Source organism: Lepidochelys kempii, chromosome 19, assembly GCF_965140285.1.
Source record: "Lepidochelys kempii isolate rLepKem1 chromosome 19, rLepKem1.hap1, whole genome shotgun sequence".
Taxonomy (NCBI): Eukaryota; Metazoa; Chordata; order Testudines; family Cheloniidae; genus Lepidochelys; species Lepidochelys kempii.
This window is the reverse complement of record NC_136398.1, coordinates 14,018,141-14,040,872: the sequence shown is the minus strand read 5'-3', so window position 1 is coordinate 14,040,872 and position 22,732 is coordinate 14,018,141.

Genomic DNA, 22,732 nt, shown 5'->3' with positions numbered 1-22,732 from the left:
AAGCTCATGCTCAAATAAATTGGTTCGTCTCTAAGGTGCCACAAGTCCTCCTTTTCTTCATTTACCTTATGCATTTGTCTTATCCGCATCTACAGAGCTAGTGTCTTGAGCATGGGTGTAAATGATCTGGCTACACTGCAGCTGGCAGGTGCCTGTAGACACACTCAAGGTGGCTTTAATTGAACTAGGTGAACAATAGCAGTGAAGCTAGAGCAACATGGACTTCGGCATGGACTAGCCACTCAGCCGAGGACCCAGGGCCTGGGTGGGTGTGCTGCCACAGCTTCACGGCTGCTGGAACCCACACGGTAATGCTGGCTGGGGTGCGCTGACCTGCAGCAGTCAGACACCACCAGTTGCAGTGTAGCCATATTGTAAGTACAATAATATTACCATATAAGCCAGATCAGCAGCTGGGGTAAATCAAAGTCTCATAGACTCATAGAATATCAGGGTTGGAAGGGACCTCAGGAGGTCATCTAGTCCAACCCCCTGCTCAAAGCAGGACCAATCCCCAATTTTTGCCTCAGATCCCTAAATGGCCCCCTCAAGGATTGAACTCATGACCCTGGGTTTAGCAGGCCAATGCTCAAACCACTGAGCCATCCCTCCCCCCTCCATTGACTTCACTGGGGCTGGGCCAGTTAACACCAGCTGCCAGCCAGATTCATGTGCACAGTACACTACACAAGCAGGAAGAGACCAGGGAAGCCAACTGCTGCAGGAGTTAGCAAGGCTAATAAGCCAAACTGGAACTTCTCCTGTCACGAATAGGCTAGCAACTCTGTCCTTGCAATTGTCATAGGATATTTAGGTCCCAATTCAAAACCCACTGAAATAGATGGACTCTGAATCCATGAACAAGAGGCCTGATTCAGTTTTCTGTCTCATCCAAAACATGGCACTGACACCAACCTGTTACCCCTGAACGCTGCGTGGTGGCCCTGACCCAGCAAAGTACTTAAGCACAGGCCTAACTCTGAGAATGTGAGTAACCCACCAGAGTGAATGGGACTACTTAGGGTTAGACATTATCTTAATAAATCAGAGCCTAAAGCATCTTCAGTATGTCCAGTATCATAGTATCAAGTATCACATCCAGCTAATGATGCAACAGAACCACCTATTACAATATTGACAGGCCTCCCTGGGGTGGGGTATCTACCCCACATTGGCCTGGAAAGAGATTAATGCAGAGTGTGAAGGGGGCTAAGGGGAATCAGGTGGCCACGTAATCCCCTGATTGAGTGAGGGAGCCCAGCTGAGGAGGAATGAGCTGGGCTGGGACTATAAAGACAGGAAATTGGAAGTGGGGCTGAGAAAGTTTGCAATCACTCACTGGGAGAAGGCAGGTGTGTTTGGGCTGGCAAAGCCAGGCAAGGGGGCCAGGGCTCAGGGCATAGCAGTACGGTTTAGAAGGGAACAGACCTTAACTGCTGGCTAGAGGGTTCCTGAGCTGGAACCCAGAGCACAGGGCAGGCCGGGTTCCCCAGCCAGCCACAGAGGGAGTAGGAGTACAAGGCAGTGAATGGGAAGACTGCCTAGCATTGCTGATAGAGACTCTGATATCCTGGAAAAGGAAAACACGTGTAGTCACCTGGCCAGAGGGCTGAGTCACAAAGAAGCAACAGCAGCTTATGGAGTTAGAGGGGGGCCACAGACCCAGGGAGTGAGTCGGAGAGATAGCATGCAACTGTGGAAAGGGGTGTTGCCTTTACAAACTAGTCCCCAGAGTAACCAGGAGGATGTGCAATCGTAGTGATGAGCAGAGCCCCCCATTACACTCCCATCTAAGTAGTGAGCCAGGCAGCCTAATGCAATCACAGCACAAAGTCACCACCACTAATAACAGGGCCATTGGACTAGTGACCACCATGAAGAAGCAGGCACTGGCATGAAGTGGCACAGACCTTGCATGTCTAGAATATCCCAGAGCAGCTGAATTTCTGCAGATTTTTACCCCGTCCTTAATTTCATTTTACACTGATGAACTCATTACACAAAATGAGCTGTTCAAGTACCCATCATCATAGTGCACGGTGAAGGAGAAGACAGGCCAATTTTTTTTTTGACAGCTTTGGACATCACGGGGAATTGAGATTATCATAAATATAAAGAGAAGGATAAACACCTTTAAAATCCCTCCTGTCCAGAGGAAAAATCCTTTCCCCTGTAAAGGGTTAAGAAGCTAGGATAACCTCGCTGGCACCTGACCAAAATGACATGACCAATGAGGAGACAAGATACTTTCAAAAGCTGGGAGGAGGGAGAAAAAAAAGGGTCTGTGTCTGTCTGTGTGATGCTTTTGCTGGGGACAGAACAGGAATGGAGTCTTAGAATTTAGTAAGTAATCTAGCTAGATATGCGTTAGATTATGATTTCTTTAAATGGCTGAGAAATTAAGTTGTGCTGAATAGAATGAATATTCCTGTCTGTGTGTCTTTTTGTAACTTAAGGTTTTGCCTAGAGGGATTCTCTATGTTTTGAATCTAATTACCCTGTAAGGTATTTACCATCCTGATTTTACAGATGTGATTCTTTTTACTGTTTCTTCTATTAAAATGTTTCTTTTCAAGAACTGAATGTTTTTTTCATTGTTCTAAGATCCAAGGGCTTGGGTCTGTGGTCACCTATGCAAATTGGTGAGGATTTTTACCAAACCTTCCCCAGGAAGTGGGGTGCAAGGGTTGGGAGGATTTTGGGGGGGAAAGAAGTTTCCAAACAATGTTTTCCCAATAAACCCAGATAAACATTTGGTGGTGTCAGTGGAAGTCCAAGGGCAAAGGGTAAAATAGTTTGTACCTTGGGGAAGTTTCAACCTAAGCTGGTAAAAGTAAGCTTAGGAGGTTTTCATGCAGGTCCCCACATCTGTACCCTAGAGTTCAGAGTGGGGAAGGAACCTTGATAGAGATCTTCACCGAATGTGAGACATTTGCAAGGTAACTTATAAAGGCAACCCAGTTCTGAGTTATTTCCGGGAGCACTTTGCAAGCCTATTCAGCAATGCCAGTCATGTTAATTAGCGCTGGTGGCATGATATCTAATGGCCTCATCAGAATTGCTTGTAAAGCACATTGTCCTTCTGGGGTAGTTCTCTAGAAACTTAAACAGCTATGTTAGCATCTATTCTCCAAGCACCTGGCCACAAACATAGCAGCACTAAATGCTTGAGGTGGAGAGATTCTGCTGGGAACAATGAAATTGGAACCATCATCCCTGGGATAGTATCACTTAGGGCCTGAGCCAAAGCCCACTGAAGTCAATGGAATAAGTCCCACTGCCTTTAGTGGGATTTTTGGATCAGGTCTCTCTAGCACAATCCTTAGCATACCTTTCTCTCTATAGGCTTCTTGTTATTTTGCCCACTGACTAGTGGAGGCGAACTATCACAATGCTTAGCATATGCAAGGCATTTTTCATCCCCGGATCCCAACAAGCTTTCCAAATGAAGGGGAGTGGTGTCATTATCCCGGTTTGAGATTGTGGCCGCGATCTGTTGCCTGCCCTTCATGTCATTGTCCACATCAGGGCAAGGAGGGTGTACTAGGCTAGAGTACATGTAAACTCCTACCATTCTGCTTTGCACTGGCTTCAATGCTAAAACAAGCGCTGGACAGAGAATCAAGCCCCAGGATTTAAGTGAGCTGCCCAAGATCCTACAGCCCAGTCCTGTCCTCTGCCCACTCTCTTCTTTTGTATGGAAACAGCAACAGTTATGAGTTAATAAAAAGGCCTGAACCCTGTAGTCCCTGTGAGTCTCTGGATAGGTGTACGCTTAAAACTTTGCACTGGCTGTAGCGCTTAAGTGAAGACGTTCCTATGCCGACAGGAGAGCTTGTCCCATCAGCATAGTTAATCCACCTCCCTGAAAGTCAATAGCTACGTTAATCCACCTCCTGCTGACATACCGCTATCCACGCAGGGGGTTAGGTTGGTGTAACCATGTTGCTCAGGGGTGTGTATGTTTCACACTGAGGGACATAGTTATACCAATGTAGGCCTGTAGCGTAGACCTGGCCTATGGAATGAGCAAGAGGCAATAGTTCATTTCAACAAAACCCCAGGGATACAGGCTGGGAAGGGATGCAATACACCATCCTGCCTCTAAAGCACAGAGTCATAGACATGTAGGGCTGGAAGGGAGCTCTAGAAGTCATCTAGTCCAGCCCTGTACTAGGAGACAGGACTCAGGATAGTTCGTTGGATTCATAAAGGTTGTAACTGGAGATAATTTACTGCCCTGAAATCCCTCTTTCTTGCAAGTTGCAGCTTGATGGTTCTAACCAAGAGTCTCTTTGGTTCATGCACTTGTCTTTAGCAGCAGCCATTAGAAAGTTTATCCAAGCACTGCAGAAACCTGTCTGACAACCTAGAGTTATCCCATATGACTACATTCAGGGCTTAACCTTGTGCCCTTCCTTCTGACCTGCGTGAATAGCAAAATGCTCCTAACCCATCCACTCTCCCAGCCTGGCTCTACCTCAGTGAATTCTGTGCAACTAGATCATCCTTCCAAATATGCCTGCCAGCTTACACATTTTGCATGTTTGTTATAATGCGTCAATCCCCTGAGGGGCCGGTGTGCTCTACGCACCACTAGGATGGCGCCTCCTCTTGGTCACTCTGAGGAATAGCTCACAAGGTCAACACCCCTTCCTGCAGTTGCATATGGTCTCTCCATCTCTGTGTCTGCAGCCCCTCTCTTGCTCCACAGGCAGCCCTCCAGCTAGGTCACTGTGCACGTTTTCCCCTTCTGGGGTATCAAAGTCTTTAGGGCAAACTGGCATAGAATCATAGAATATTAGGGTTGGAAGAGACCTCAGGAGGCTATCTAGTCCAACCCCCTGCTCAAAGTAGGACCAATCCACAACTAAATCATCCCTGCCAGGGCTTTCTCAAGCCTGACCTTAAAAACTTCAAAGGAAGGAGATTCTACCACCTCCCTAGGTAACCCATTCCAGTGCTTCACCACCCTCCTGGTGAAAAAGTTTTTCCTAATATCCAACCTAAACCTCCCGCACTGCAACTTGAGACCATTACTCCTCATTCTCTCATCTGCTACTTCTGAGAACAGTCTAGATCCATCCTCTTTGGAACCCCCTTTTAGGTAGTTGAAAGCAGCTATCAAATCCCCCCTCATGCTTCTCTTCCACAGACTAAACAATCCCAGTTCCCTCAGCCTCTCCTCATAAGTCATGTGTTCCAGGCCCCTAATCATTTTTGTTGCTCTCCGCTGAACACTTTCCAATTTTTTCCCATCCTTCTTGTAGTGTGGGACCCAAAACTGGACACAGTACTCCAGATGAGACCTCACCAATGTTGAATAGAGGGGAATGATCACGTTCCTCGATCTGCTCGCTATGCCCCTACTTATACATCCCAAAATGCCATTGGCCTTCTTGGCAACAATGGCACGCTGTTGACTCATACCCAGCTTCTCATTCACTGTAACCCCTAGGTCCTTTTCTGCAGAACTGCTGCCTAGCCAGTCAGTCCCCAGCCTGTAGCAGTGCATGGAATTCTTCCATCCTAAGTGCAGGACTCTGCACTTGTCCTTGTTGAAACTCATCAGATTTCTTTTGGCCCAATCCTCTAATTTGTCTAGGGCCCTCTGTATCTTATCCCTACCCTCCAGCGTATCTACCTGTCCTCCCAGTTTAGTGTCATCTGCAAACTTGCTGAGGGTGCAGTCCACGCCATCCTCCAGATCATTAATGAAGATATTGAACAAAACCGTCCCCAGGACCGACCCTTGGGGCACTCTGCTTGATACTGGCTGCCAACTAGACATGGAGCCGTTGACTATCCCAAGTAGTCTTCCCTCCACTGCCTCAGTGCCACATCCACAGTGCCTGGCAGGGGAACCTGGGCCTGCCCTGTACCTGGGGTTCCAGCTCAGGGACCCTCTGCACAGCAGCCAAGGTCTGCACTGACCCATACCTTGCTGCTTTTCCCTGAGCCTGTGCTTACCTTCTGGCTCTCCCCCTTCTCAGGGTTTGCCAGCCCAAACTCCCTCCTCCTAGGGAGTAACTGTAGGGTACTTGCTTCTGTAGCCCCAAACACATTTCCATTCTCCCAGGGACTGACTTCAGCCCCTTCTGCTTCCAATTTCCTATCTTCATAGTCCCACCCCAACTGGTTCCTCCTCAGCTGGGCTCCCTCACTCAGTCAGGGGATTACATGGCCACCTGATTCCCCACAGCTGTGGTGTACTGGGTTCATTAGCCACCTTGGCACTCTGCATTAACCCGTTCCAGGCAAGTGACGTATAAACACTCCATCACATCCTCCCTTTCCCCCCAGCCTGACTGCCTTATTTTCAGAAGGGAGATGGACTTTTCCCAAGTCTTTGCGAATGTTTCCCAATGCTTCAGCGAGATCCTCCACACACAATAAACCAGTTCAAGTAGTCAGAAACTTCCTAGCTTGAAACGGATTCTCCCATTTATCTCCCTTTTGGAAGTCTCCACGGAACTTGCAAAACTAGACCTGGCTGGATGAGGTAACAAGTGACTACGCATCTGTTGTTAAAGCAGGGTTGTGGGATTCTAGACTGTTCCTGTATTTATCTGCTCCCATTACAGCTTTTGCATGTGTCATCAATATCCGTCAACTGGATTGGCCAAACCAAGCTTTTGCTACACTCAGCACTATGGGGAGCCAATCAAAACGTGGAAAAACAAGTCAAGTTTGATTGTTCTTCATGCATCATCAGATAATAAGTGTCTAGTTGCTGATTTCAGCATTGCTTCATGTCATGCCATGAGGCTTAGAGCAGGGTTTCTCAACCTTTTTGATACCAGGGACCAACTTGATGCCTTCCTAAACTGTGTCAGGGAGATCTCAGGGACCGGGGCCAGCCCTGGAACCAGTCATTTGAGAAACACTGGCCTAGAGGATAGTGCACTGAACTGAGATGCAGGCAAACTGGGGTCTGTTTCTGGCTCTCCTGCTGAGTGACTGAAGGCATATCTCTGCCTCACTTTCCCCACCTATAAAATGGGTAGATGCTGCCGCTGTCCTCTATAAAGTCTCTTGAGATCTACCGGTGAAATGCACTATATAAAAACTAGGAATTATTATTATTGAAGACACTGTACGTATTTTTTTATTTCAATTTATAAAGTTTCTCTTGCATTGACTCTGGGCACTAAACAACACTTTTTTAAAGTATAAAACACGGCTTTTTTAAAGTTGCAGGGCTTTTTTTTCAAATTTTGTCATGGGCAACATTTCAAAATTTGAACTATAAAGAAATTAGAAAAAACGTCAGCAAAGTTTTCAAACTTTTCCTTTCTTTAAAGTGTTTTGAAAACATTCAAAATTTCAAATTTTAATCCTGATTTTAAAAAAGGGGAAACAAGTTTTGAAAAAAAAGTTGCAAAATTCCCACTATAACCCTCCCCCCACTTTTTTTTTAAACCCATGCTGATAACCATGTAACTTTGCTGGCTGAGGTCAACACACTGAATGCACATCAACACCGTGGCAGGATGAGGGGGGAAGCACTGGGCAGCCAAGGGTTTACCTTGACCCGCTAACACATGTTGACTAGGATTTTATAGGGTATGTCTACACTATGAAATTAGGTCGAATTTAAAGAAGTCGGTTTTTTAGAAATCGGTTTTATATATTCGAGTGTGTATGTCCCCACAGAAAATGCTCTAAGTGCATTAACTCGGCAGAGTGCTTCCACAGTACCAAGGCAAGCGTCGACTTCTGGAGTGTTGCCCTGTGGGTAGCTATCCCACAGTTCCCGCAGTCTCCGCTGCGCATTGGAATTCTGGGTTGAGATCCCAATACCTGATGGGGCTAAAACATTGTCACACGTAGTTCTGGGTACATATCATCAGGCCCCCGTTCCCTTCCTCCCTCCGTGAAAGCAGCAGCAGACAATCGTTTTGCACCTCTTTTCTTGAGTTATCTGTGCAGACGCCATACCACGGCAAGCATGGAGCCCGCTCAGGTAACCGTCACCGTATGTCTCCTGGGTGCTGGCAGACGCGGTACTGCATTGCTACACAGCAGCAGCAACCCATTGCCTTGTGGCAGCAGATGGTACAATAGGACTGGTAACCGTCATCGTCATGTCCGAGGTGCTCCTGGCCACGTCAGCCAGGAGCACCTGGGCAGACATGGGTGCAGGGACTACATTAGAAGTGACTTGACCAGGTCATTCTCTTTAGTCCTGCAGTCAGTCCTATTGAACCATCTTATGGTGTGCAGGCAGGTGATACGGATTGCTAGCAGTCCTATTGTACCATCTTCTGCCGAGCAGCCATGAGATGTGGATGGCATGCAGTCCTTCTGCACCGTCTGCTGCCAGCCAAAGATGTAAAAGATAGATGGAGTGGATCAAAACAAGAAATAGACCAGATTTGTTTTGTACTCATTTGCTTCCCTCCCCCACCCCCGTCTAGGGGACTCATTCCTCTAGGTCACACTGCAGTCACTCACAGAGAAGGTGCAGCGAGGTAAATCTAGCCATGTATCAATCAGAGGCCAGACCAACCTGCTTGTTCCAATAAGAACAATTACTTAGGTGCACCATTTCTTATTGGAACCCTCTGTGAAGTCCTGCCTGAAATACTCCTTGACGTAAAGCCACCCCCTTTGTTGATTTTAATTCCCTGTAAGCCAACCCTGCAAGCCATGTCATCAGTCACCCCTCCCTCCGTCAAAGCAACGGCAGACAATCATTCCGTGCCTTTTTTCTGTGCGGAAACCATCCCAAGGCAAGCATGGAGGCTGCTCAGCTCACTATGGCAATTAGGAGCACATTAAACATCACACGCATTATCCAGCAGTATATGCAGCACCAGAACCTGGCAGAGCGGTACCGAGCGAAGAGGCGATGTCAGTGCAGTCACGTGAGTGATCAGGACATAGACACAGATTTCTCTGAAAGCATGGGCCCTTCCAATGCATGCATCATGGTGCTAATGGGGCAGGTTCATGCGGTGGAACGCCGATTCTGGGCTCGGGAAACAAGCACAGACTGGTGGGACCGCATAGTGTTGCAGGTCTGGGACGATTCCCAGTGGCTGCGAAACTTTCGCATGCATAAGGGCACTTTCATGGAACTTTGTGACTTGCTTTCCCCTGCCCTGAAGCACATGAATACCAAGATGAGAGCAGCCTTCACAGTTGAGAAGCAAGTGGCAATAGCCCTGTGGAAGCTTGCAACGCCAAACAGCTACCGGTCAGTTGGGAATCAATTTGGAGTGGGCAAATCTACTGTTGGGGCTGTTTGATGCAAGTAGCCCACGCAATCAAAGATCTGCTGATATCAAGGGTAGTGACCCTGGGAAATGTGCAGGTCATAGTGGATGGCTTTGCTGCAATGGGATTCCCTAACTGTGGTGGGGCCATAGACGGAACCCATATCCCTATCTTGGCACCAGAGCACCAAGCCGGCGAGTACATAAACCGCAAGGGGTACTTTTCAATTGTGCTGCAAGCTCTGGTGGATCACATGGGACGTTTCATCAACATCAACGTGGGATGGCCGGAAAAGGTACATGACGCTCGCATCTTCAGGAACTCTGGTCTGTTTCAAAAGCTGCAGGAAGGGACTTTATTCCCAGACCAGAAAATAACTGTTGGGGATGTTGAAATACCTATATGTATCCTTGGGGACCCAGCCTACCCCTTAATGCCATGGCTCATGAAGCCGTACACAGGCAGCCTGGACAGTAGTCAGGAGCTGTTCAACTACAGGCTGAGCAAGTGCAGAATGGTGGTAGAATGTGCATTTGGACGTTTAAAGGCGCGCTGGCGCAGTTTACTGACTCGCTTAGACGTCAGCAAAGCCAATATTCCCACTGTTATTACTGCTTGCTGTGCGCTCCACAATATCTGTGAGAGTAAGGGGGAAGACGTTTATGGCGGGGTGGGAGGTTGAGGCAAATCGCCTGGCTGGTGGTTATGTGCACCCAGACACCAGGGCGGTTAGAAGAGCACAGGAGGGCGCAGTACGCATCAGAGAAGCTTTGAAAACCAGTTTCATGACTGGACAGGCTACTGTGTGAAAGTTCTGTTTGTTTCTCCTTGATGAAACCCCCTGCCCCTTGGTTCATTCTACTTCCCTGTAAGCTAACCACCCTCCCCTCCTCCCTTCGATCACCGCTTGCAGAGGCAATAAAGTAATTGTTGCTTCACATTCATGCATTCTTTATTCCTTCATCACACAAATAGGGGGATGACTTCCAAGGTAGCCCAGGAGGGGTGATGGAGGAGGGAAGGAAAATGCCACACAGCACTTTAAAAGTTTACAACTTTAAAATTTATTGAATGCCAGCCTTCTGTTTTTTTGGGCAATCCTCTGTGGTGGAGTGGCTGGTTGGCCGGAGGTCCCCCCCACCGCGTTCTTGGGCGTCTGGGTGAGGAGGCTATGGAACTTGGGGAGGAGGGTAGTTAGTTACACAGGGGCTGTAGCGGCAGTCTGTGCTCCAGCTGCCTTTGCTGCAGCTCAGCCATACACTGGAGCACATTGGTTTGATCCTCCAGCAGCCTCAGCATTGAATCCTGCCTCCTCTCATCATGCTGCTGCCACATTTGAGCTTCAGCCCTGTCTTCAGCCCGCCACTTATTTTCAGCCCACCACCTCTCCTCACGGTCATTTTGTGCTTTCCTGCACTCTGACATTATTTGCTTCCATGCATTTGTCTGTGCTCTGTCAGTGTGGGAGGACAGCATGAGCTCAGAGAACATTTCATCACGAGTGCTTTTTTTTCCCTTCTTTCTAATCTTCACTAGCCTCTGGGAACCATAGAATTCTAGAATATCAGGGTTGGAAGGGACCTCAGGAGGTCATCTAGTCCAACCCCCTGCTCAAAGCAGGACCAATCCCCAATTAAATCATCCCAGCCAGGGATTTGTCAAACCTGACCTTAAAAACTTCAAAGGAAGGAGATTCTACCACCTCCCTAGGTAACACATTTCAGTGTTTCACCACACTCCTAGTGAAAAATTTTTTCCTAATATCCAACCTAAATCTCCCCCACTGCAACTTGAGACCATTACTCCTTGTTCTGTCATCTGCTACCACTGAGAACAGTCTAGATCCATCCTCTTTGGAACCCCCTTTCAGGTAGTTGAAAGCAGCTATCAAATCCCCCCTCATTCTTCTCTTCCGTAGACTAAACATCCCCAGTTCCCTCAGCCTCTCCTCATAACTCATGTCTTCCAGTCCCCTAATAATTTTTGTTGCCCTCCGCTGGACTCTTTCCAAGTTTTCCACATCTTTCTTGTAGTGGGGGGCCCAAAACTGGACGCAGTACTCCAGATGAGGCCTCAACAGTGTCGAATAGAGGGGAACGATTACGTCCTTCGATCTGCTGGCAATGCCCCTACTTATACATCCCAAAATGCCATTGGCCTTCTTGGCAACAAGGGCACACTGTTGACTCATATCCAGCTTCTCATCCACTGTAACCCTTAGGTCCTTTTCTGCAGAACTGTTCCCGAGCCATTCGGTCCCTAGTCTGTAGCGGTGCCTTGGATTCTTCCATCCTAAGTGCAGGACTCTGCACTTTTCCTTGTTGAACCTCATCAGATTTCTTTTGGCCCAATCCTCCAATTTGTCTAAGTCCCTCGGTATCCTATCCCTACCCTCCAGCGTATCTACCTCTCCTCCCAGTTTAGGGTCATCTGCAAACTTGCTGAGGGTGCAATCCACACCATCCTCCAGATCATTTATGAAGATATTGAACAAAACCGGCCCCAGGACCAACCCTTGGGGCACTCCACTTGATACTGGCTGCCAACTAGACATGGAGCCATTGATCACTACCCGTTGAGCCTGACAATCTAGCCAGCTTTCTGTCCACCTTATAGTCCATTCATCCAGCCCATACTTCTTATCTTGCTGACAAGAATACTGTGGGATACAGTGTCAAAAGCTGGGATACAGTGTCAAAAGCTTTGCTAAAGTCAAGGAACAACATGTCCACTGCTTTCCCTTCATCCACAGAAGCAGTTCTCATCATAGAAGGCAATTAGATTAGTCAGGCATGACTTGCCCTTGGTGAATCCATGCTGACTGTTCCTGATCACTTTCCTCTCCTCTAAGTGCTTCAGAATTGATTCCTTGAGGACCTGCTTCATGATTTTTCCAGGGACTGAGGTGAGGCTGACTGGCCTGTAGTTCCCAGGATCCTCCTTCTTCCCTTTTTTAAAGATGGGCACTACATTAGCCTTTTTCCAGTCGTCCGGGACTTCCCCCAATCGCCATGAGTTTTCAAAGATAATGGCCAATGGCTCTGCAATCACATCTGCCAACTCCTTTAGCACTCTTGGGTGCAACACATCTGGCCCCATGGACTTGTACACGTTCAGCTTTTCTAAATAGTCCAGAACCACTTCTTTCTCCACAGAGGGCTGGTCACCTCCTCCCCATGCTGTGCTGCCCAGTGCAGTAGTCTGGGAGCTGACCTTGTTCGTGAAGACAGAGTAGAAGGAGAAGATCCTGTGATTATTGAAACACATGCAGCTGGTGGAGAAAAAAAAAGGACAGTGGTACTTAAAAAGACACATTTTATAAAACAATGGCTACACTCTTTCAGGGTAAACCTTGCTGTTAACATTACATACATAGCACATGTGCTTTCGTTACAAGGTCGCATTTTGCCTCCTCCCACCGCGTGGCTACCCCCTCAACCCTGCCCCCTCCCCATGGCTAACAGCAGGGAACATTTCTGTTCAGCCACAGGCAAACAGCTCAGCAGGAACCAGCTCCTCTGAGTGTCCCCTGAAGAAAAGCACCCTATTTCAACCAGGTGACCATGAATGATATCTCACTCTCCTGAGGATAACACAGAGAGATAAAGAACGGATGTTGTTTGAACGCCAGCAAACATACATTGCAATGCTTTGTTGTACAATGATTCCCGAGTACGTGCTACTGGCCTGGAGTGGTAAAGTGTCCTACCATGGAGGACGCAATAAGGCTGCCCTCCCCAGAAACCTTTTGCAAAGGCTTTGGGAGTACATCCAGGAGAGCCAAGAATGCCAGGGCAAATTAATCCTGTCACATGCTTGCTTTTAAACCATGTATAGTATTTTAAAAGGTACACTCACCGGAGGTACCTTCTCCGCCTGCCGGGTCCAGGAGGCAGCCTTGGGTGGGTTCGGGGGGCACTGGCTCCAGGTCCAGGGTGAGAAACAGTTCCTGGCTGTCGTGAAAACCGGTTTCTCCACTTGCTTGCTGTGAGCTATCATAGAATCATAGAATATCAGGGTTGGAAGGGACCCCAGAAGGTCATCTAGTCCAACCCCCTGCTCAAAGCAGGACCAATTCCCAGTTAAATCATCCCAGCCAGGGCTTTGTCAAGCCTGACCTTAAAAACCTCTAAGGAAGGAGATTCTACCACCTCCCTAGGTAACGCATTCCAGTGTTTCACCACCCTCTTAGTGAAAAAGTTTTTCCTAATGTCCAATCTAAACCTCCCCCACTGCAACTTGAGACCATTACTCCTCGTTCTGTCATCTGCTACCATTGAGAACAGTCTAGAGCCATCCTCTTTGGAACCCCCTTTCAGGTAGTTGAAAGCAGCTATCAAATCCCCCCTCATTCTTCTCTTCTGCAGGCTAAACAATCCCAGCTCCCTCAGCCTCTCCTCATAACTCATGTGTTCCAGTCCCCTAATCATTTTTGTTGCCCTTCGCTGGACTCTCTCCAATTTATCCACATCCTTCTTGAAGTGTGGGGCCCAAAACTGGACACAGTACTCCAGATGAGGCCTCACCAATGTCGAATAGAGGGGAACGATCACGTCCCTCGATCTGCTCGCTATGCCCCTACTTATACATCCCAAAATGCCATTGGCCTTCTTGGCAACAAGGGCACACTGCTGACTCATATCCAGCTTCTCGTCCACTGTCACCCCTAGGTCCTTTTCTGCAGAACTGCTGCCTAGCCATTCGGTCCCTAGTCTGTAGCTGTGCATTGGGTTCTTCCGTCCTAAGTGCAGGACCCTGCACTTATCCTTATTGAACCTCATCAGATTCCTTTTGGCCCAATCTTCCAATTGGTCTAGGTCCTTCTGTATCCTATCCCTCCCCTCCAGCGTATCTACCACTCCTCCCAGTTTAGTATCATCCGCAAATTTGCTGAGAGTGCAATCCACACCATCCTCCAGATCATTTATGAAGATATTGAATAAAACCGGCCCCAGGACCGACCCTTGGGGCACTCCACTTGATACCGGCTGCCAACTAGACATGGAGCCGTTGATCACTACCCGTTGAGCCCGACAATCTAGCCAGCTTTCTACCCACCTTATAGTGCATTCATCCAGCCCATACTTCCTTAACTTGCTGACAAGAATACTATGGGAGACCGTGTCAAAAGCTTTGCTAAAGTCAAGAAACAATACATCCACTGCTTTCCCTTCATCCACAGAACCAGTAATCTCATCATAAAAGGCGATTAGATTAGTCAGGCATGACCTTCCCTTGGTGAATCCATGCTGGCTGTTCCTGATCACTTTCCTCTCATGCAAGTGCTTCAGGATTGATTCTTTGAGGACCTGCTCCATGATTTTTCCAGGGACTGAGGTGAGGCTGACTGGCCTGTAGTTCCCAGGATCTTCCTTCTTCCCTTTTTTAAAGATTGGCACTACATTAGCCTTTTTCCAGTCATCCGGGACTTCCCCGGTTCGCCACGAGTTTTCAAAGATAATGGCCAGTGGCTCTGCAATCACAGCCGCCAATTCCTTCAGCACTCTCGGATGCAACTCGTCCGGCCCCATGGACTTGTGCACGTCCAGCTTTTCTAAATAGTCCCTAACCGCCTCTATCTCCACAGAGGGCTGGCCATCTCTTCCGCATTTTGTGATGCCCAGCGCAGCAGTCTGGGAGCTGACCTTGTTAGTGAAAACAGAGGCAAAAAAAGCATTGAGTACATTAGCTTTTTCCACATCCTCTGTCACTAGGTTGCCTCCCTCATTCAGTAAGGGGCCCACACATTCCTTGGCTTTCTTCTTGTTGCCAACATACCTGAAGAAACCCTTCTTGTTACTCTTGACATCTCTGGCTAGCTGCAGCTCCAGGTGCGATTTGGCCCTCCTGATAACATTCCTACATGCCCGAGCAATATTTTTATACTCTTCCCTGGTCATATGTCCAACCTTCCACTTCTTGTAAGCTTCTTTTTTATGTTTAAGATCCGCTAGGATTTCACCATTAAGCCAAGTTGGTCGCCTGCCATATTTACTATTCTTTCGACTCATCGGGATGGTTTGTCCCTGTAACCTCAACAGGGATTCCTTGAAATACAGCCAGCTCTCCTGGACTCCTTTCCCCTTCAAGTTAGTCCCCCAGGGGATCCTGGCCATCCGTTCCCTGAGGGAGTCGAAGTCTGCTTTCCTGAAGTCCAGGGTCCGTATCCTGCTGCTTACCTTTGTTCCCTGCGTCAGGATCCTGAACTCAACCAACTCATGGTCACTGCCTCCCAGATTCCCATCCACTTTTGCTTCCCCCACTAATTCTACCCGGTTTGTGAGCAGCAGGTCAAGAAAAGCACCCCCCCTAGTTGGCTCCTCTAGCACTTGCGCCAGGAAATTGTCCCCTACGCGTTCCAAAAACTTCCTGGATTGTCTATGCACCGCTGTATTGCTCTCCCAGCAGATATCAGGAAAATTAAAGTCACCCATGAGAATCAGGGCATGCGATCTAGTAGCTTCCGTGAGCTGCCGGAAGAAAGCCTCATCCACCTCATCCCCCTGGTCCGGTGGTCTATAGCAGACTCCCACCACTACATCACTCTTGTTGCACACACTTCTAAACTTAATCCAGAGACACTCAGGTTTTTCTGCAGTTTCGTACCGGAGCTCTGAGCAGTCATACTGCTCCCTTACATACAGTGCTACTCCCCCACCTTTTCTGCCCTGCCTGTCCTTCCTGAACAGTTTATAACCATCCATGACAGTACTCCAGTCATATGAGTTATCCCACCAAGTCTCTGTTATTCCGATCACGTCATAGTTCCTTGACATCACCAGGACCTCCAGTTCTCCCTGCTTGTTTCCAAGGCTTTGTGCATTTGTATATAAGCACTTGAGATAACCTGTTGATCGCCCCTCATTGCCAGTATGAGGCAGGAGCCCTCCCCTCACAGACATTCCTGCCTGTGCTTCCTCCCGGTATCCCGCTTTCCCACTTACCTCAGGGCTTTGGTCTCCTTCCCCCGGTGAACCTAGTTTAAAGCCCTCCTCACTAGGTTAGCCAGCCTGCTGGCAAAGATGCTCTTCCCTCTCTTCGTAAGATGGAGCCCGTCTCTACCCAGCACTCCTCCTTCATGGAACACCATCCCATGGTCAAAGAAACCAAAGCCTTCTCTCCGACACCATCTGCGTAGCCATTCGTTGACTTCCACGATTCGACGCTCCCTACCTAGGCCTTTTCCTTCCACGGGGAGGATGGACGAGAACACCACTTGCGCCTCCAACTCCTTTATTCTTCTTCCTAGAGCCACATAGTCCGCAGTGATCCGCTCAAGGTCATTCTTGGCAGTATCATTGGTGCCCACGTGGAGAAGCAGGAAGGGGTAGCGATCCGAGGGCTTGATGAGTCTCGGCAGTCTCTCCGTCACATCACGAATCTTAGCCCCTGGCAAGCAGCAGACTTCTCGGTTTTCCCGGTCAGGGCGGCAGATAGATGACTCAGTCCCCCGGAGGAGAGAGTCCCCGACCACCACCACCCGCCTTCTCCTCTTGGGGGTGGTGGTCGTGGAACCCCCAACCTCAGGACAGCGCATCTCATGCCTTCCAACCAGCGGAGTCTCCTTCTGCTTTCTCGCCCCAGACATATCATCTGGTCCACTCTCCGCAACGATACCTGTGGAGAGAACATGAAAGCGGTTAGTTACCTGTGTCTGTGTTACTGGAACCCGGACATTCCGCTTACCTCTTCTGGAGGTCACATGTTGCCAAGCTTCTTCACTGGTCTCTTGGCTCCTCTGTGCAACCTGCTCTATATCTGTAGAGCTTTGTGCCCCTAGAAGCCTATCCTGAGTTTCGTCCAGGAAATCCTCAGTTTCCCGTATGCAACGCAGGGTTGTTATCTGTTGCTCCAGACCTTCAATCTTCTCTTCCAATATGGAGACCAGCTTGCACTTTGTACAGACAAAGTCGCTTCTGTCCTGTGGAAGAAAGACAAACATGGCACATCCAGTGCAGGTCACAACAGCTGAACCCCCCCCTTCCATATCACCTTCCTACTATGAGCTTCCTCAGAGCAGTTTGCAAGAGGTAAGCCTCACTGGGCTCCCTCCAGGCGAACTCCCAGGCAAACTCCTGCTGTGAGCTGCTCTGCTGTCCCCGCCGCTCAGCTGGTTCGCGAAGCTCTGGCTATTTTTAAACAGCCAGGCTTCCCTGTCGCAAACAAACAGACACCCTACTGCCCGCCCCCTGCAGGCTAGCAGCCAATCAGACACTCACTCAGGCTCTCACACTGCCCCCCCAGCAAACACACGCTCGGATACTTCCTCAGCAAGCAAACAAACACAGACTCGGATACTTACCAGTCCCAGGCAAACTCCTGCTGTGTGCTGCTCTGCTGTCCCCGCTGCTCAGCTGCTTCTCCGCCCCCATCATCTTCGGAGATGATCTCCGCCCCCATCATCTTCTTCGTCCCCAAAACCTGCTTCCGTGTTGTCTCCATCTCCATTGAAGGAGTCAAACAACATGGCTGGGGTAATGGTGGCTGAACCCCCTAAAATGGCATGCAGCTCATCATAGAAGCGGCATGTTTGGGGCTCTGACCCGGAGCAGCCGTTCGCCTCTCTGGTTTTCTGGTAGGCTTCCCTCAGCTCCTTCAGTTTCACGCGGCACTGGTTCGGGTCCCTGTTATGGCCTCTGTCCTTCATGCCCTGGGAGATTTTGACAAAGGTTTTGGCATTTCGAAAACTGGAACGGAGTTCTGATAGCACGGATTCCTCTCCCCATACAGCGATCAGATCCCGTACCTCCCGTTCGGTCCATGCTGGAGCTCTTTTGCGATTCTGGGACTCCATCATGGTCACCTGTGCTGATGAGCTCTGCATGGGCACCTGCAGCTTGCCACGCTGGCCAAACAGGAAATGAGATTCAAAAGTTGGCGGTTCTTTTCCTGTCTACCTGGCCAGTGCATCTGAGTTGAGAGTGCTGTCCAGAGCGGTCACAATGGAGCACTCTGGGATAGCCATTGAGGCCAATACCGTCAAATTGTGTCCACAGTACCCCAAATTCGAGCCGGCAAGGCCAATTTAAGCGCTAATCCACTTGTCAGGGGTGGAGTAAGGAAATCGATTTTAAGAGCCCTTTAAGTCAGAAAAAGGGCTTCATCGTGTGGACAGGTGCAGGTTTACATCGATTTAACGCTGCTAAATTCAACCTAAAGTCCTAGTGTAGACCAGGGCCTAGTGTGTTGGGGATCGGTGCTAGCTAACACAAGGCAAGTACTCACCTTGTGAAGATGAAACCAAGGAGTCCCACCTGCTCTTATGCTACACACAGAATCACCCTCTCACCACTAGTCTCATGCGTAAGCCTGGAAGAAGAGCATGTTGCATTTCCTCTGAGGGCAAGAAGACTTGGGCTCTGTTATAAAGTTCCATAAGTTCCAGAGCTCAGGACCCTTCCCCAGGAACATCCTACCCCCAGCCTCAGACATTCAGATTGAAAGGCAGTCAGAAGAGCACTCCAGCTGACCTAAGCACATGGAGCTAGAGGCTGGCCTATCACATAGTAGCTAGGACCCCAGCCAGGGCTTTATTGGAGTCAACACCATCTTGAATTACACCTGGGAACAAACAGGTAACCAGTGCAATTATGGAAAATGTGGTGTAACATGCTCCAGGGGCTCCTGGCAGTAGATTCCTTAGCATATACATCTCAGTGCAGCTTGATTAGCCAACACCTGCCTGCATGTCCAAAGCTGGCAGTAGAAAAATCTTGTTTGTATTCACAAACTCAGCAAAATGTGATGTGAAAGTTCTGGAGGGTTGGGAGGTGGGGTGAATTAATAAGGTACTCCAAGATGTCAATCTGACAAAACCTCATCAACAATCCTTCCTCCCTCCAGAAGAGGGATGGTTAAATGAGAGTCCTGTGGTTAAAACACAGTAGAATCCGATGAAGTGAGCTGTAGCTCACAAAAGCTTATGCTCAAATAAATTTGTTAGTCTTTAAGGTGCCACAAGTCCTCCTTTTCTTTCTGCGGATACAGACTAACATGGCTGCTACTCTGAAACCAATAGAGTATCAGGACATCTGTTCTTTTCCCACCTCTGCCACAGATTTGCTGTATAACCTTGGAGAAATCATTTCTCTTCTCTGTATACCATTCTAACCTCAGAGCAGATTTATGTGGGTGCAGCTCCATTAGGATCAATGGAGTCACTCCTGATTTAGGCCCCAATCCTGCAAAAACATATACACATGCTTAACTTTACTCCATGCAGGTGAAATCCTGACCCCACTGAAGTAAACAGCAAAGCCCCCATTGACTTCAATGAGCATTTCACCATGTGAATAGTCCCAGTGATTCTAATGGAACTGCTCAGGAGCTTAGTTAAAGTTAGGCATGTACATAACTACTTAACTGAATAAGGGCTTTCCATGGGAGTAACTGACAGCAGAATCAGGCCCTTTTTGTTTCCATTTATCCACTTGACATCAATAGGAGGTACATTAGGGAGGAATTTGGTCCAACATACAGATTTCTTAGGAAACCTGAGGAAAAGTGACCAAAAATATCATACAGTGCATGAAAATTTAAATCACTTTGTTCTGTATCACTTGATGGCCAAGTCTTTTTTCCCCTGCACATTCACACTCAAAACAAGGAAAACTGGAAAATGGCACATGATTCTCTTGCAAGCCAATTTTCACTCATAAATAGGCTTCTTTCCAAAGTTACAATAGGTCCATTTTTTAAGGTATCCCTCCAACAGATTACTCTGCTCCTTCTTTCAAATAGGACACACTACATGTGTTTTCTAAAGTAATGTCATGTACTCTGCAGCAGTGGAGACCAGAAAAGGTCCTAAAGGTGCATTAATTAACTTTGTATGTAGTGTTGTTGTAACCGTCAGTCCCAGGATATTACAGAGGGAAGGTGGGTAGGGGTCATAGCTTTTCTTGGACCAACTTCTGTGGTGAGAGAGACAAGCTTTCAAGCTCCACACCTTGTATAATTAATGAACTTTAAATGTTTTATAGTATAGTGCCAATATTCTTGTGTTGTACAGAGATTAGGGATGGATGACTCAGTTCTGATGTTAAACACTTTATAAAAATTCTCAATTCTTTTCAGCAAGCTGAAAAAAACATGGTCTTTTTTGTTTTGTTGTCACATGACTCTGCTTCTTGGTAACAGCCAGAAGTGGAAATACCAACACAACATAAGCAGAGTAGATTTTGTGGTATCCTGCCCTAACCCAATCTAACAAGACTGGAAGAATCAGGAAGATCATGATCTTCTTGGAACCCTAGTGTGACTGAAAACTGAAAGACTAGAAAGCTTTCGAAGCACTAATGTACTCTGGGCTCCATTGAAGTCAATGGGAATCTTGCCATTGACTTTAATGGAGCTGAGATGTTCCCTGATGACCTTGCTCGCTTTTTTATAGAGAAAAATTCTTGGCAAAGCTGCACTGGTCTTTTTAAAGCTTGTTTTCTAACCACGTGTGGCCAAATTCACTCCAGATCTCACTCCCCTGATTTCAAAGATTAAATGTAGACCAAAATGTGTTGAATCAGATTTAAATACCGACCATTTTAAATTCCTCACAATGCCTTCCAAAAAAGGAAGCTTGACTTGTTTTTGAACAAATACATTGAGCTAATATTGGCGTTTCTGCTTCCAGCTGGATTGATGAGTTCCTAGGCCAGCCAAACACATTCTGCCATCAAGAAGAGCAAGGCAGGCATGTCTTCTATAATAAGTGAGGCCAGATGGAATGGGTGTTAGGCCCAAAGCTTCACATTAAGTTAAAAATGTACCTTTTAGTGCCAAGGAGCATTGGTGCCAAATACATGGGGGGGGGGAGAAACACTCACAAGTAAAGCTGGAGTAAAAGTTGTCAATCTCTTAGTGCCTCCTGGATGAGTGATCTTACATATGACAAATAACTAATACATCTGCTAAAGTTTGGTGGGGGGCACAGCACCATAGGTTGGTCCAAACATCATAAGAAAGGGTCATTGCTTTGTCCCCTCTCCTTGGTGCCAGGATCTGCTATTCCTGGCATAGAATGACATTCAGCTGCTTGGAATGTATCAGAGCAGGGCAAGTGATATTAAAGATTGCCCAGGCTGCAGGCTCCCTGCCAGTGGTGGAGCTGCAGCTGTTTCATAGAATCGTAGAATCATAGAATATCAGGGTTGGAAGGGACCCCAGAAGGTCATCTAGTCCAACCCCCTGCTCAAAGCAGGACCAATTCCCAGTTAAATCATCCCAGCCAGGGCTTTGTCAAGCCTGACCTTAAAAACCTCTAAGGAAGGAGATTCTACCACCTCCCTAGGTAACGCATTCCAGTGTTTCACCACCCTCCTAGTGAAAAAGTTTTTCCTAATATCCAACCTAAACCTCCCCCACTGCAACTTGAGACCATTACTCCTCGTTCTGTCATCTGCTACCATTGAGAACAGTCTAGAGCCATCCTCTTTGGAACCCCCTTTCAGGTAGTTGAAAGCAGCTATCAAATCCCCCCTCATTCTTCTCTTCTGCAGGCTAAACAATCCCAGCTCCCTCAGCCTCTCCTCATAACTCATGTGTTCCAGTCCCCTAATCATTTTTGTTGCCCTTCGCTGGACTCTCCAATTTATCCACATCCTTCTTGAAGTGTGGGGCCCAAAACTGGACACAGTACTCCAGATGAGGCCTCACCAATGTCGAATAGAGGGGAACGATCACGTCCCTCGATCTGCTCGCTATGCCCCTACTTATACATTGTTTGATGCCTGAGCACTGCAGACATCTCCTGGTTAGCTAATCACTTCTGAAGCTGGGAAGAAGATGAACCTCACTGGGAAAAAATGGTAGAATAAAATAAAACTGGCATAAAAAAATAACATAGGTGTGCACATTTAGAAGTTCCACATAGATTTTCCTACTGGCAGCCTTCAGATGCTTTTAACATAGCGTAGCTGACAGTCGGAGGGATGGTCTTTGTACAGTCAAACCCACCTGCCCTATAGGAAGGGAATGTTGCATACCAGAAACTCCTTAGAAATCACCCTGTAGGCTCAGCCCGGGATCACAGGTGTTTATAATCAAAATGGATGATAGGAAGACAAGGGATGATGAATGGGATGCAGGAGCTGTCAGATGAAAGAGCAGCGATGGTCAGCACATGCCTTGTTGGGTCCATGATTATTTTGGAATCTTCCTTTTTGTTAATAGTTGCTTGCGGGGCCGATGACAAGGAATAGAAGGCTTCAGGGAAGGAGTGTATTACAAGAAAGAAATTAGAGGAGAGGAAAAGGATGATCTTGTGGTTAGGGCACTGAACTACAGCTCAGTCTCTCTGTGCTTCATCTGCAAAATAGGGTGTAATCACCCCTGTAGCTGTTTGGGTTATAAGATCTTCAGAACTCTTACTGTGTGAATGGATGGTGCCTAGCACAATGGGGTGCCTGTGCTCCTGTGATAGAAATAGTAATAACAAAGGCTGTGTGGGGGCATTGCATGGAAGAAGGGGCTCAGAGAAGAGCAGAAGCAAGACGCTGAGCAAAGAAGAGGTGCA